Source organism: Tamandua tetradactyla, chromosome 20 (assembly GCF_023851605.1).
Source record: "Tamandua tetradactyla isolate mTamTet1 chromosome 20, mTamTet1.pri, whole genome shotgun sequence".
NCBI classification, from domain to species: domain Eukaryota; kingdom Metazoa; phylum Chordata; class Mammalia; order Pilosa; family Myrmecophagidae; genus Tamandua; species Tamandua tetradactyla.
The window spans coordinates 42,540,087-42,554,775 of NC_135346.1; the positions used below are offsets into that span (position 1 = coordinate 42,540,087).

Consider the following 14,689-nt stretch of genomic DNA (forward strand, 5'->3'; position numbering starts at 1 on the left):
CTACAGACCTAATGATCGAATTTAGAATATATTGAGCTTCAAGTCGGAAGAGAAGTGAATATTAGGAAAAATTTTGACTGTATAGTGAACAATGTCTGTTCAACAGTTAGCTAATGTGTACCTACTACGATGTGATTAAAATAACTATAGTTATTTACTGAGTGCTGTCATTGTATTACAAGGAACTCTAGAAAGCACTTCACTTTCATTATCTCATTAAATCCTCGTTTTTTTAGATTAGCAAATTATATATATATATATATATCATTTTAAACACTGAGCACCTCTGCTGTGAGCTGGCTCGTTTTTATCTTCATTTCATGGTTGAGAAAATTAAGGCCCAGAGAAATTCAAATAACTCTCCAAAAAATCATACAACTGTTAAGTGTTTGCATAAAGATGTGACGCCAGGTCTTGGCGAATGACCCGAAAGCTAGAATTTTCCCACTGACCAGGAAATATAAAACACGTTATGTGTCTGAGAAACTAAATGCCAATTTGTTTTAAAATAAAATTTATCTATTTTTAAATGAAGAGAATGAGAAAAAAAACCTCACAATTTCCAACAGAGTACTAAGTCTAAATTAAGAAAGAACACGTTTCTGGGCTTCCAGCATCTTTCCTTCTTCTTTATAGGGAGAAGCACATAAATATCTATGCTAGTTTAATAAAGTTATATAGAAGAAGCCTAATAGTTGTTTAACAGGCTGAGACATTATCAAGAATTGTTGGGAAGTGAGAGCTAGAGAGCTGACCCTGTCAGCTTTGTTGTGGGTTCCTGTGGGAAAGTAATCAAAAGGGTTCAGAACTGCAGTGATTCTAGGTAGTATCTGGTAGAAAATAGGCATGGTAAATATTTTTGGATTAATAAAATAAATTTTTTTAACCTTTTATACATTTATTGTTCCCCCGAGGGGGTGCACTGTTCCTGGAAGTACTGCAGTATCAGGTCGATGCATGGAGTGGATGGAGCAAGCTCCTGTTCCATCTCCTAATTCCAAAAATCCATTTAATATATTGTCCTCAGATAGAGGACGTATCAGATATTAAACTGATAAGAACAGATACTACACTTGATCTTAGCCAAAAGGCCGAGAGGTGATATAAAACAATTATTTAATGCACATGTGGATGGTTGTTATCCGGATGCTTAGTACTGCGAAAAAATTAGCTAATAGTTTTTTGAAAGATAAGAATTATTAAAAATTGATGAAATATCCTTATTTAGTGGCATATCATTTCATTGCTATGTCATGAAAACATGTCAGCATATGCACAAAGAGAAACTGGGCTGTTGAACAATATCTATAAGAACTCTTCAAAGTGTTTTGAAATTGAAAACAAAAATTTGAAGTTTACTTTGATGTCTAAGCTTTTAGAATCTGATGCAATGGAACAGCATATCACATATACTTTGTAACCACTGCTGGTCTTAAAAAACAAATATTCATGCCTTCATATTGGGTTAACCAAATACAGAATATTGCAAATGGAAAGTAAATGTATGCACTGCATCACTGATTTTCGAAGATGAAAGACCACCAGTCCATGACAGCGCAAGGGATGGCCAAGTTCCAAAACAGGCTCAAGAAACTGTGTAGGGTTAGTTCAAGGCAGACCTCATTTTCTTTCTTTGCTTTGAATCTTCTCTGGAGGAATATTTAGCAATCTCTCAGAGGGATTAAAAATTTTAAAGAAAATATATTAAAAATATATGACCTGGTGTTTAGGGCTCTCATAATAATGAGTGAAAAATAATTAGATATCTTTCAAAAAGTAAATGAAAATGTAGTGAAAGTCCTCATTAATGATTTTAAAATTAAACTCATCTTTTGTATTTTATTCATGGAAATCCAGAATATGAGTCATTAAATTATTTTGCATTACCGTTTAAAAAATAACCCACATAATAAATTCAGATGGATTATGAACAAATCAAAATATATATTTATTGGAGTTTACTTGGAGGAATTAAGACTCTATGAAGTGTTACAAGCCTTTGTAAATGTATAACTCTAACAGGTATAAAAGCTATGAGATATAAGTAATAGATATGCTTGCTTTCAAATAGTGGTAGAAGTATATACTATGTGAAATCTATAAAGCAGATATTCCATTTTGAAAACATTTACCTAATAACTGAACATATTCTCATAGTTTTAACATTATCTTATTACATAACATAGCACTTTAAAAAGTGTTTTTCCATCTTTACTGTCAGTCTACATGCTTATTTTATTATCTAAATATTTCATTTTAGAAGGATTCTATTGTGGAAAAACACAAACCTGTACCAACATATTAAACAGAGGTGCCCTGTGAGAACATTTAGAAAAAGTGAATTATAAACAGCACATTTTTTTTCTCTAGTGGGAAATAAAGGTGACAGATTCCTATTTCACTACATATTTAAACTTTATCTTCAATTGGATTTGTAAATGTCCTAGGGTAATTATGTATTTGGTATCTCCCATTGTAACTAACATAGCAATAATCATATATTAAGTGATTTGACTTAGTATCAGGCATCCTGTCCAATGAAGACTCTGCTGCCAGAAAAGATAAGATGGTATTAAAATTATCAATAATATCACACATCAACATTATATTCCCAGCTATCATTATTTGAGCCCTTACTAAATACTAGGAAGTGTTCAATCCATAGTCTCACTTAAATACCATGACCAATTTCTGAGGTAGATATAAATACCATCATTTTGCAGATTCAGAAACAGAGGCTTAGTGCCAAAGAGTACATTCTAATAAATTGTATAGCTGCATTTGGAACTTTCATCCTTCTAATTCTATAGCCCCAATAGTCTGGACTACTGATCAAAATGACAGATTTACCATGGATTGATGTCCAGGTAGAGCCACTCTTAGCTGCCACGACTGGAATATGGCATATTCAGCCAACCTGGTTCCTTCAGATAAGTAGTTTATCTCTGCCTTCTCCATCACCATAGGCATCTGTCTACACACAACCTGCATTTTTTTATCTTTTTTTTTTTTGTATGCTGTATGGTGGGGCCTAATTTCATTCTTTTTCCAGTATCCCCTTATTGCAGCACCATTTGTTGAGTTTTTGTTTATTTCCTTGTTTTGTCTGTTTTTGGGAAGTGCATGGGCCGGGAATCGAACCTGGGTCTCCTGCACAGCAGGCGAGAATTCTATCACCAAGCTACCCTCACACTCCCACACACCTGCATTTTACCCTCAAATGGAAAGTGGCAAGAAATTCACTGCATCATCGTGGCTTCCTCAGGGTCTTCATGAACCATGTCCAGGTAGGACCACCACGAACTGGGAGAACTATTCGGGCTTTGACAGATTCAGCTGGTGAACGCGGTGGGACAGATTTAAACGGGTTGTGATGACTAAGAATTATAGGTCAGCATTATTTGGGTAGTCCACTCCAGTCATGGCTAGTTCACATTTTTATAGATCATCCTATCTTAAATTTTGCCCTTTTCCTGTCTATCACAGCACTTTCAAAACTTTTTGAATCAAATACCTCATTGTAAAAATTAACATATACCCCCATATTAGCATTTAGATTGTTTTGTGGATATTATTATCAGTCTATAAGTAGTTATTATTAAAACGTGGGTGAGAAAATAGAAATAGAAATGTCTATACTTAGATACTGAGCCTGAATGTTCATTTTTCACAGCCCTCCACAGGATGCATATGCCTCACTTTGAAGCCCACTCCTCCAAAGGCACGTTCCCCAAAGTGTGCTCTGAGGAGCATTAATCCTGTGATGTGCTTCACACAAAAGAGTTCTACAGTCAATATATTTGGGAAACACTGCACATTTTGGTCCTTCTTACAGAGTTATAAAACATTAATGCAGAAAAGCATAAGGAATCCTGTTTAATTTTATTTACCCCTGGCATTTCCTAAACCTATTTGGACAGGTAAGTTTTTTTCTTATGTTCAAATAAACAAAATACCCAACCACGTACAATTATTCCATTAAATGGTGGAGTTATTTACAAATTTTAGGGAAACTATTCACAGCGCTCTTAAGTTATGTTCCCCAGAAAGCCAGCTAAGCACCTGAGGAGGCCCAGAGTCCCATAAAATTGAATCTTGTTTTTCAATGGCTTGAACTATTTTTCCTCCAAAAAAGTTTCCAGGGGAAGATAAAAACATTTGCAATAAAAAGAGGTCAAACTGCTTTTTAATGGAGCAAGGCAGGCAAACACTTCAGGGAAGCAGTATGATGGAATGTTCAGTGAGAAGGCAAGCATTCTTCTCATGACTAAGTCCAGTGTCTACAATTGTAAGTCCATCAGTCCATAATTAGAATGGACTCAACTCCACGGAGAGACCCATAGACTGTGCAGATGGACAGAACTGAGTACAGTCAACTCCAATGAAAGTCCTGGGGATTTTTCAAGTGGGAGAGGGAGATGCACGTGTCAACCACAAATCTCAAGTCAGAAAGGCAGGTGTTTCAAAGGCACTCTGAGTGATTGCTCTGACTCCTTAATTGTGTCTTATTCTTCACTCTGCCCCTTAAATTGGTTGTTAGACACAAATGTTCTCCTGTCAAATCATTTCTAGACTTCCAGTGGCTCAAATGAATTGGTCTAGGATAGGTTAAACTTGATTACCTAGTGGGATCCTAGAAAGGACAAGTCACGGCCCAGTGTTCGAATCGCATCAAAGATAACCTATTCGTTTGTTTAATTACCATTTTTAAAAACTGAAATCTCCTAATATAAGGGAATAGAACATTTATCTTAATCAAGTAAAATTTCAGATAGTGTACTTTAAAGACCACTTCTCTCTTTGTAGAATTCCCGTGCACTGGCCCCAGAGTAAAATAAAGGGGGTCCTGCTAGTACCAGTCCTTAAAAGGGGCTGAAACCAATTACCAATGTAGAGCAAAGGCTCCTGTGTCAAAGAAAATGCCCCGATGTTGCTAACTTTTAAAATATATATTATTATTCCTGAGGTAAACGAAAATATCCTTTGAGCAGCCACAGCCCCCCTGGTAATGGCATTCTCTGTGCTGATCAATTTTGGAAACCAATGTGCCGCAGTAGTCTCCAGAGGCAGCCAAACCTACAGTTTAAATGGAGTAATGCTCCCTGGCAGGAAGTGGGGAGTTTGTTAACTCAAGAGTGGTAATGGAAGATGTTTAAATTAACAAGGCCAATTGAATGGCCAAGGAGATATGCACAGCTGTGCAATAAAATCCCATCAACTGTTACACCAACCCATCTGCTCTCTAATAAGGGGTGACAGAGGAAGTAAAGGCCTGGCTGAGTGCTGCAAGAACTTGTCTGGACTTTGCCAGCTTAACCCTCATTGCGATAGGGTCAGCTGAGGACTCTTTTTTTAAGGGATAGTGGGCAGGATGTTCTTGCAGAGGAATTTTTGGCCTGAAAACCACAGGACCATTAGGAAATGTCTTGACAAATAAGCAAAACTTTTATGCTATCCTTAAACTCTAGGGATGAGCCACTCCTCAGTGATCTCATAATACCCTCTATGAACATGCGTAAATTTAATTTGAATTATCTGATAAAAGGTCAATCTCCTATAACAAATAAACTATGAGTTCTTTTTTTTTTTTTTTTTTTTCTTGATAGATTTTTTTTTTATTAATTAAAAAAAGAATTAACAAAACAATTAGAAATCATTCCAATCTACATGTACAATCAGTAATTCTTAATAACATCACATAGTTGCATATTCATCATTTCTTAGTACATTTGCATCGATTTAGAAAAAGAAATAAAAAGACAACAGAATAAGAATTAAAACAATAATAGAAAGAAAAAAAACAAAAAAAACAAAAACAAAAAACCTATACCTCACATGCAGCTTCATTCAGTGTTTTAACATAATTGCATTACAATTGGGTAGTATTGTGCTGTCCATTTCTGAGTTTTTATATCCAGTCCCGTTGTACAGTCTGTATCCCTTCATCTCCAATTATCCCTTCTCTTTTTTTTTTTTTTTTAATTAACGGAAAAAAAGAAATTAACCCAACATTTAGAGATCATACCATTCTACACATGCAATCATTAATTCTTAACATCATCACATAGATGCATGATCATCATTTCTTAGTACATTTGCATTGGTTTAGAAGAACTAGCAACATAACCGAAAAAGATATAGAATGTTAATATAGAGAAAAAAATAAAAGTAATAATAGTAAAATCAAAACAAAACAACACAAAACAAAACAAAAACCTATAGCTCAGATGCAGCTTCATTCAGTGTTTTAACATGATTACTTTACAATTAGGTATTATTGTGCTGTCCATTTTTGAGTTTTTGTATCTAGTCCTGTTGCACAGTCTGTATCCCTTCAGCTTCAATTACCCATTGTCTTACCCTGTTTCTAACTCCTGCTGAACTCTGTTACCAATGACATATTTCAAGTTTATTCTCGAATGTCCGTTCACATCAGTGGGACCATACAGTATTTGTCCTTTAGTTTTTGGCTGGATTCACTCAGCATAATATTCTCTAGGTCCATCCATGTTATTACATGGTTCATAAGTTTATCTTGTCTTAAAGCTGCATAATATTCCATCGTATGTATATACCACAGTTTGTTTAGCCACTCTTCTGTTGATGGAGATTTTGGCTGTTTCCATCTCTTTGCAATTGTAAATAATGCTGCTATAAACATTGGTGTGCAAATGTCCGTTTGTGTCTTTGCCCTTAAGTCCTTTGAGTAGATACCTAGCAATGGTATTGCTGGGTCGTATGGCAATTCTATATTCAGCTTTTTGAGGAACCGCCAAACTGCCTTCCACAGTGGTTGCACCCTTTGACATTCCCACCAACAGTGGATAAGTGTGCCTCTTTCTCCGCATCCTCTCCAGCACTTGTCATTTTCTGTTTTGTTGATAATGGCCATTCTGGTGGGTGTGAGATGATATCTCATTGTGGTTTTGATTTGCATTTCTCTAATGGCCAGGGACATTGAGCATCTCTTCATGTGCCTCTTGGCCATCCGTATTTCCTCTTCTGAGAGGTGTCTGTTCAAGTCTTTTTCCCATTTTGTAATTGGGTTGGCTGTCTTTTTGTTGTTGAGATGAACAATCTCTTTATAAATTCTGGATACTAGACCTTTATCTGATATATCATTTCCAAATATTGTCTCCCATTGTGAAGGCTGTCTTTCTACTGTCTTGATGAAGTTCTTTGATGCACAAAAGTGTTTAATTTTGAGGAGTTCCCATTTATTTATTTCCTTCTTCAGTGCTCTTGCTTTAGGTTTAAGGTCCATAAAACCGCCTCCAGTTGTAAGATCCATAAGATATCTCCCTACATTTTCCTCTAACTGTTTTATGGTCTTAGACCTAATGTTTAGATCTTTGATCCATTTTGAGTTAACTTTTGTATAGGGTGTGAGAGATGGGTCTTCTTTCATTCTTTTGCATATGGATATCCAGTTCTCTAGGCACCATTTATTGAAGAGACTGTTCTGTCCCAGGTGAGTTGGCTTGACTGCCTTATCAAAGATCAAATGTCCATAGATGAGAGGGTCTATATCTGAGCACTCTATTCGATTCCATTGGTCGATATATCTATCTTTATGCCAATACCATGCTGTTTTGACCACTGTGGCTTCATAATATGCCTTAAAGTCAGGCAGCGCGAGACCTCCAGCTTCGTTTTTTTTCCTCAAGATGTTTTTAGGAATTCGGGGCACCCTGCCCTTCCAGATAAATTTGCTTATTGGTTTTTCTATTTCTGAAAAATAAGTTGTTGGGATTTTGATTGGTATTGCATTGAATCTGTAAATCAATTTAGGTAGGATTGACATCTTAACTATATTTAGTCTTCCAATCCATGAACACGGTATGCCCTTCCATCTATTTAGGTCTTCTGTGATTTCTTTTAGCAGTTTTTTGTAGTTTTCTTTATATAGGTTTTTTGTCTCTTTAGTTAAATTTATTCCTAGGTATTTTATTCTTTTAGTTGCAATTGTGAATGGGATTCGTTTCTTGATTTCCCCCTCAGCTTGTTCCTTACTAGTGTATAGAAATGCTACAGATTTTTGAATGTTGATCTTGTAACCTGCTACTTTGCTGTACTCATTTATTAGCTCTAGTAGTTTTGTTGTGGATTTTTCCGGGTTTTCGACGTATAGTATCATATCGTCTGCAAACAGTGATAGTTTTACTTCTTCCTTTCCAATTTTGATGCCTTGTATTTCTTTTTCTTGTCTAATTGCTCTGGCTAGAACCTCCAACACAATGTTGAATAATAGTGGTGATAGTGGACATCCTTGTCTTGTTCCTGATCTTAGGGGGAAAGTTTTCAATTTTTCCCCATTGAGGATGATATTAGCTGTGGGTTTTTCATATATTCCCTCTATCATTTTAAGGAACTTCCCTTGTATTCCTATCTTTTGAAGTGTTTTCAACAGGAAAGGATGTTGAATCTTGTCGAATGCCTTCTCTGCATCAATTGAGATGATCATGTGATTTTTCTGCTTTGATTTGTTGATATGGTGTATTACATTAATTGATTTTCTTATGTTGAACCATCCTTGCATACCTGGGATGAATCCTACTTGGTCATGATGTATAATTCTTTTAATGTGTTGTTGGATACGATTTGCTAGAATTTTATTGAGGATTTTTGCATCTGTATTCATTAGAGAGATTGGTCTGTAGTTTTCTTTTTTTGTAATATCTTTGCCTGGTTTTGGTATGAGGGTGATGTTGGCTTCATAGAATGAATTAGGTAGTTTTCCCTCCACTTCGATTTTTTTGAAGAGTTTGAAGAGAATTGGTACTAATTCTTTCTGGAACGTTTGGTAGAATTCACATGTGAAGCCATCTGGTCCTGGACTTTTCTTTTTAGGAAGCTTTTGAATGACTAATTCAATTTCTTTACTTGTGATTGGTTTGTTGAGGTCATCTATGCCTTCTTGAGTCAAAGTTGGTTGTTCATGTCTTTCCAGGAACCCATCCATTTCCTCTAAATTGTTGTATTTATTAGCGTAAAGTTGTTCATAGTATCCTGTTATTACCTCCTTTATTTCTGTGAGGTCAGTAGTTATGTCTCCTCTTCCATTTCTGATCTTATTTATTTGCATCCTCTCTCTTCTTCTTTTTGTCAATCTTGCTAAGGGCCCATCAATCTTATTGATTTTCTCATAGAACCAACTTCTGGCCTTATTGATTTTCTCTATTGTTTTCATGTTTTCAATTTCATTTATTTGTGCTCTAATCTTTGTTATTTCTTTCCTTTTGCTTGCTTTGGGGTTAGCTTGCTGTTCTTTCTCCAGTTCTTCCAAATGGATAGTTAATTCCTGAATTTTTGCCTTTTCTTCTTTTTTGATATAGGCATTTAGAGCAATAAATTTCCCTCTTAGCACTGCCTTTGCTGCGTCCCATAAGTTTTGATATGTTGTGTTTTCATTTTCATTCGCCTCGAGGTATTTGCTAATTTCTCTTGCAATTTCTTCTTTGACCCAGTCGTTGTTTAGGAGTGTGTTGTTGAGCCTCCACGTATTTGTGAATTTTCTGGCACTCTGCCTATTATTGATTTCCAACATCATTCCTTTATGTTCCGAGAAAGTGTTGTGTAAGATTTCAATCTTTTTAAATTTGTTAAGACTTGCTTTGTGACCCAGCATATGGTCTATCTTTGAGAATGATCCATGAGCACTTGAGAAAAAGGTGTATCCTGCTGTTGTGGGATGTAATGTCCTATAAATGTCTATTAAGTCTAGTTCATTTATAGTAATATTCAGATTCTCTATTTCTTTGTTGATCCTCTGTCTAGATGTTCTGTCCCTTGATGAGAGTGGTGAGTTGAAGTCTCCAACTATTATGGTATATGAGTCTATTTCCCTTTTCAGTGTTTGCAGTATATTCCTCACGTATTTTGGGGCATTCTGATTCGGTGCGTAAATATTTATGATTGTTATGTCTTCTTGTTTAATTGTTCCTTTTATTAGTATATAGTGTCCTTCTTTGTCTCTTTTAACTGTTTTACATTTGAAGTCTAATTTGTTGGATATTAGTATAGCCACTCCTGCTCTTTTCTGGTTGTTATTTGCATGAAATATCTTTTCCCAACCTTTCGCTTTCAACCTATGTTTATCTTTGGGTCTAAGATGTGTTTCCTGTAGACAGCATATAGAAGGATCCTGTTTTTTAATCCATTCTGCCAATCTATGTCTTTTGATTGGGGAATTCAGTCCATTGACATTTAGTGTTATTACTGTTTGGATAATATTTTCCTCTAACATTTTGCCTTTTGTATTATATATATCATATCTGATTTTCCTTCTTTCTACACTCTTTTCCATATCTCTCTCTTCTGTCTTTTTGTATCTGACTCTAGTGCTCCCTTTAGTATTTCTTGCAGAGCTGGTCTCTTGGTCACAAATTCTTTCAGTGACTTTTTGTCTGAGAATGTTTTAATTTCTCCCTCATTTTTGAAGGATAATTTTGCTGGATATAGGAGTCTTGGTTGGCAGTTTTTCTCTTTTAGTATTTTAAATATATCATCCCACTGTCTTCTAGCTTCCATGGTTTCTGCTGAGAAATCTACACAAAGTCTTATTGGGTTTCCCTTGTATGTGATGGATTGTTTTTCTCTTGCTGCTTTCAAGATCTTCTCTTTCTCTTTGACCTCTGACATTCTAACTAGTAAGTGTCTTGGAGAACGCCTATTTGGGTCTAATCTCTTTGGGGTGCGCTGCACTTCTTGGATCTGTAATTTTAGGTCTTTCATAAGAGTTGGGAAATTTTCAGTGAAAATTTCTTCCATTAGTTTTTCTCCTCCTTTTCCCTTCTCTTCTCCTTCTGGGACACCCACAACACGTATATTTGTGCGGTTCATATTGTCCTTGAGTTCCCTGATACCCTGTTCAAATTTTTCCATTCTTTTCCCGATAGTTTCTGTTTCTTTTTGGGATTCAGATGTTCCATCCTCCAAATCACTAATTCTATCTTCTGTCTCTTTAAATCTATCATTGTAGCTATCCATTATTTTTTCTATGTTTGCTACTTTATCCTTCACTTCCATAAGTTCTGCGATTTGTTTTTTCAGTTTTTCTATTTCTTCTTTATGTTCAGCCCATGTCCTCTTCATGTCCTCCCTCAATTTATCGATTTCATTTTTGAAGAGGTTTTCCATTTCTGTTCGTATATTCAGGATTAGTTGTCTCAGCTCTTGTGTCTCATTTGAGCTATTGGTTTGTTCCTTTGACTGGGCCATATTCTCAATCTTTTGAGCGTGGACAGTTATCTTCTGCTGCTGGCGTCTGGGCATTTATTCAGATTTCTCTTGGTGTTGGACCCAGCAAGGTTGTAATATTTTTCTGTGAAATCTCTGGGTTCTGTTTTTCTTATCCTGCCCAGTAGGTGGCGCTCGTGGCACACGTTTGTCTGCGGGTCCCACCAGTAAAAGGTGCTGTGGGACCTTAAACTTTGGAAAACTCTCGCCGTCCGGGGGGTTCGCTAGCCGAAACGGCTTGAGCTGGCCCGGGGTCCGAACGCAGGGAGGGTTGCTGGTCGCCGCAGCCAGGGAAAGAGCCCGTCCGAATTTCCTAGTCGGCCCTGGGCAACAAGCGTGGCGGGAGGGCGCCAGCGGCAGCGGCCCGCCCGAGAGAGTGCACGTTCCCCGGGAGTCACGGGTTTGGAAGGGGCCTCCCCCACCCGTCACCGTTCTCCGCGGCCTGGGGGTTTCCGATCCAATTCTCTCAGTTGGTCCGGGGGCTGCGCGTGGTGTGGGCGCCAGTCGCCTTGGTTTCAGGGGACCGCCTCTCCAATTCTCCCAGCCGGCCCGGGAAGGGGGAAGGGAGTAACTCCGGCCGCTTGCCACCCCGCGCGGTAAGGCCCGCGCGCCTCGGCGATCTCACCCGAGCTGCTTCTCTCAGCCAGCCAGCCGTTCCAGGATGGGGTACGCTGTCTTTTTTATCTCTGTTGTGGCTTTGGGCGCTTTCTGTATCGTTTCTACTCCCCTAGTAGGTGTCCTGGAGAAGAAACTAAGATCCGCGCGTCTTACTAAGCCGCCATCTTCCAGGAAGTCCAAACTATGAGTTCTTATTTAAACAAACATACAAAATGTAAAGCAAGCATACATTCTTCAAATTTCTAACTATGACTTGGAGTAGAAGGTTGGCAAATATCAGATATTTAGTATGTGTTTACAGGAATGAATTGGGACTGTGCTTGGCAACAGGGTTCAAGTAAATAGCAGGAAGGAGTCCTCAGAGGCTGACAATGCAAATGCAGCTCAAACAGACACCCATACGTGGTTACACATGGCTCCGCCCTATTGTTCGAGGGAGTTGGGAAGAATTAGTGAACTGATCTAGAGCAAGAACTTTTTTGGCATGACTACTAGCTAACACTTTTTTTAATACTAGCATACAATTTTGTATGAAGATAAATGAGTCACAATCACTATCTCATTTAATCCTTAAAATAAAAACCTTTTAAAGTAGAACCTGCTATTACCTCCATGTGATGGATGAAGAAACTACAATTTAAAGAGATTTAGTTACTTGCCCAAATGTCAGACATGGGAATTGAACTCAAACCTGCCTAATGCTAAAGTCTAATACCTCAGTCCCTATATTTACCACCTCACACAATTGTTCAAAGTCACATATCTGTAATTGCTGATGGATAGATATCTGAAATGACTGACGGCCTTAGTTCCAATAAGACTAAACAAATAAATACTGATGAGAGTAAACTATATAATCTATTTCCCACTTTCTCCCTGCCACTGAACATGAACATACTGAAGTTAAATACTTGCTCAAATTCAACAATCAAGTGAAATGGTGAGCTAGAACACTCACTTATTCACTGAAGATCCCCTACTTAATGTGAGAAATTGTCTGTTTTTCTAATAATGAGAAGAGAGAAGGGAGTCTTTTCTTTCCTTTTATAGCTTTTAGGTATTTATAATCACCTGCTCTAAAACCAGCAAGGGTGGTGGTGGAAATTTGGTTTGATTATGTCTAATATTCAGAAATGATACTGTGATAGGTTGTATGCAAAAAATGTTTGTAATTATTTCATTCTATGTATCCAGACCACTTTGCAATGTGGCTTGGTTGCTCCTCCTATGGAGATAGACAGTATTCCTCCACTCCTTGAAATCTGGGCTTGGCCTTGTCACTTGCTTTGATCAAAAGAAATAACATTGAATTAGCTTGGGCCACAGGAGGCCTTTTGGCTTCCCCTTGCTCTTTTGGAACCCTGCTGTGTTGTGCAGATGACCCTGGCTAGCCCACTGGAAGATGAGAGTTACATGGCCCAGTCACCCTGTCCCCAGAACTTAGCCAGCCTGTCCCCAGCTGTGGGTGAACCACAGATGCATGGGTGAAGCCAGCTAAAACCAGCTGAGCCTGGCTCTGATTAACAGAACCTCCCAGCTGACTGGTAGTCACCTGAACAATAATAAAATGGCATTTGTTTTAATCCACTAGGTTTAGGAGTAGATTGTTTAGTAGCAAAAGTTAATAGAGAACAAATACTAAGTCCTACAGAAAACAGAAAAGCAAACTTTTTTTTTTTCTTCATGAAAGGGTGTAAATACCTTTATTTGTAGGATAACAATCTTAACCACAGTTGGGCATTGCTGCAGGGAATCTAACTGGTTTTAGGAATATTACAGTTTAAGCCATATGGCGTAACCCAAATCTAGAGACCCACTCCAGGTTAAAGTCCCAGTCTTACGATACATAAGCTGTAAAATTTGGGGCAAATTATATATTTGATTTAGAGCTCAGTCTCTAGATCTGAAAAATAAGGTCATGTTTCTAAAGCCGCAGTCCTCAAACTCTTTCAACTCAGACTTCCTTTATACTATGAAAAATTATTAGGCATTCTGAAAAGCTTTGGTTTATGTGGGTTATACCTATTGATATTTACCAGGTTAGAAATTGAAACTGGGACATTTAAAATACTGACTGAGGAGTTCATGTAAAATAACAATAATAACCCAAATGCATGTTAATATAAATAATATTCTTATCAAAAAAACTAAATTTTTAAAATAATAAACATTAGTGAAGAGAGTGGCTTTGTTTTACATTTTCACAAACCTCTTTCATGTTTGGGGTAACGGAAGACAGCTAGATCTCATATTTGCTTCTGCATTGAGTTGTTAAGATAACTTCTTTTATGTAGTCTTTGGAAAATATGAGTCTACATTATGAAAGAATGAAAGTGAGAAAGGCAAATAACATCAAAAACCGTTAGAAGGTTTTGACTTTGAGGACACGTTGAAATGGTCATGGGGAACTCCAGGGTTCCTGGACCACACTTTGAGAATCATTATTCTAGAGGATCTCTAATCTGAAATTCTGTGATTTAAGGAAAACTCTAAAAATATATATATTTATATTTAAAGGATGAAGAACTACAGGAAAAAAATCCATACTAACCATCTTGTCTTTCATGTAGTAGAAAAAGAAAAAAGAAGAAAATAAAAGAAGAAAAAAAACACTTCTGAATAGTTAGGGAACTTTAAAGGTCCTTTTTATTCCTTTGACTAATTTTTTTTTTTAAGTTCTTAGAATTTAATCATTTGGTTCTACTCTGGTGACATAAAACTTGTGTATTGAAAAAAAGGACACTGACGCTATCCTCCATACATTTCAGACTCTCAGCCTGGCAGATGGTGTATTTTGTGAATAAAGTGATCTGCCAACTCTCCTGGTGCAGCC

General features: G+C 37.0%; 1 protein-coding gene and 1 non-coding gene across 3 annotated transcripts in view; both read right to left on the reverse strand.

Moving 5' to 3' along the window:
• The window catches only part of GABRB2 (gamma-aminobutyric acid type A receptor subunit beta2), a 245,582-nt gene that overhangs the window by 42,484 nt on the left and 188,409 nt on the right, over positions 1-14,689 (reverse strand). The gene's annotated exons all lie outside the window — the stretch shown is intronic.
• LOC143665055 (U2 spliceosomal RNA) lies at positions 913-1,103 on the reverse strand. Its single transcript, XR_013166731.1, has one exon. It is a non-coding gene; the product is annotated as a U2 spliceosomal RNA (small nuclear RNA).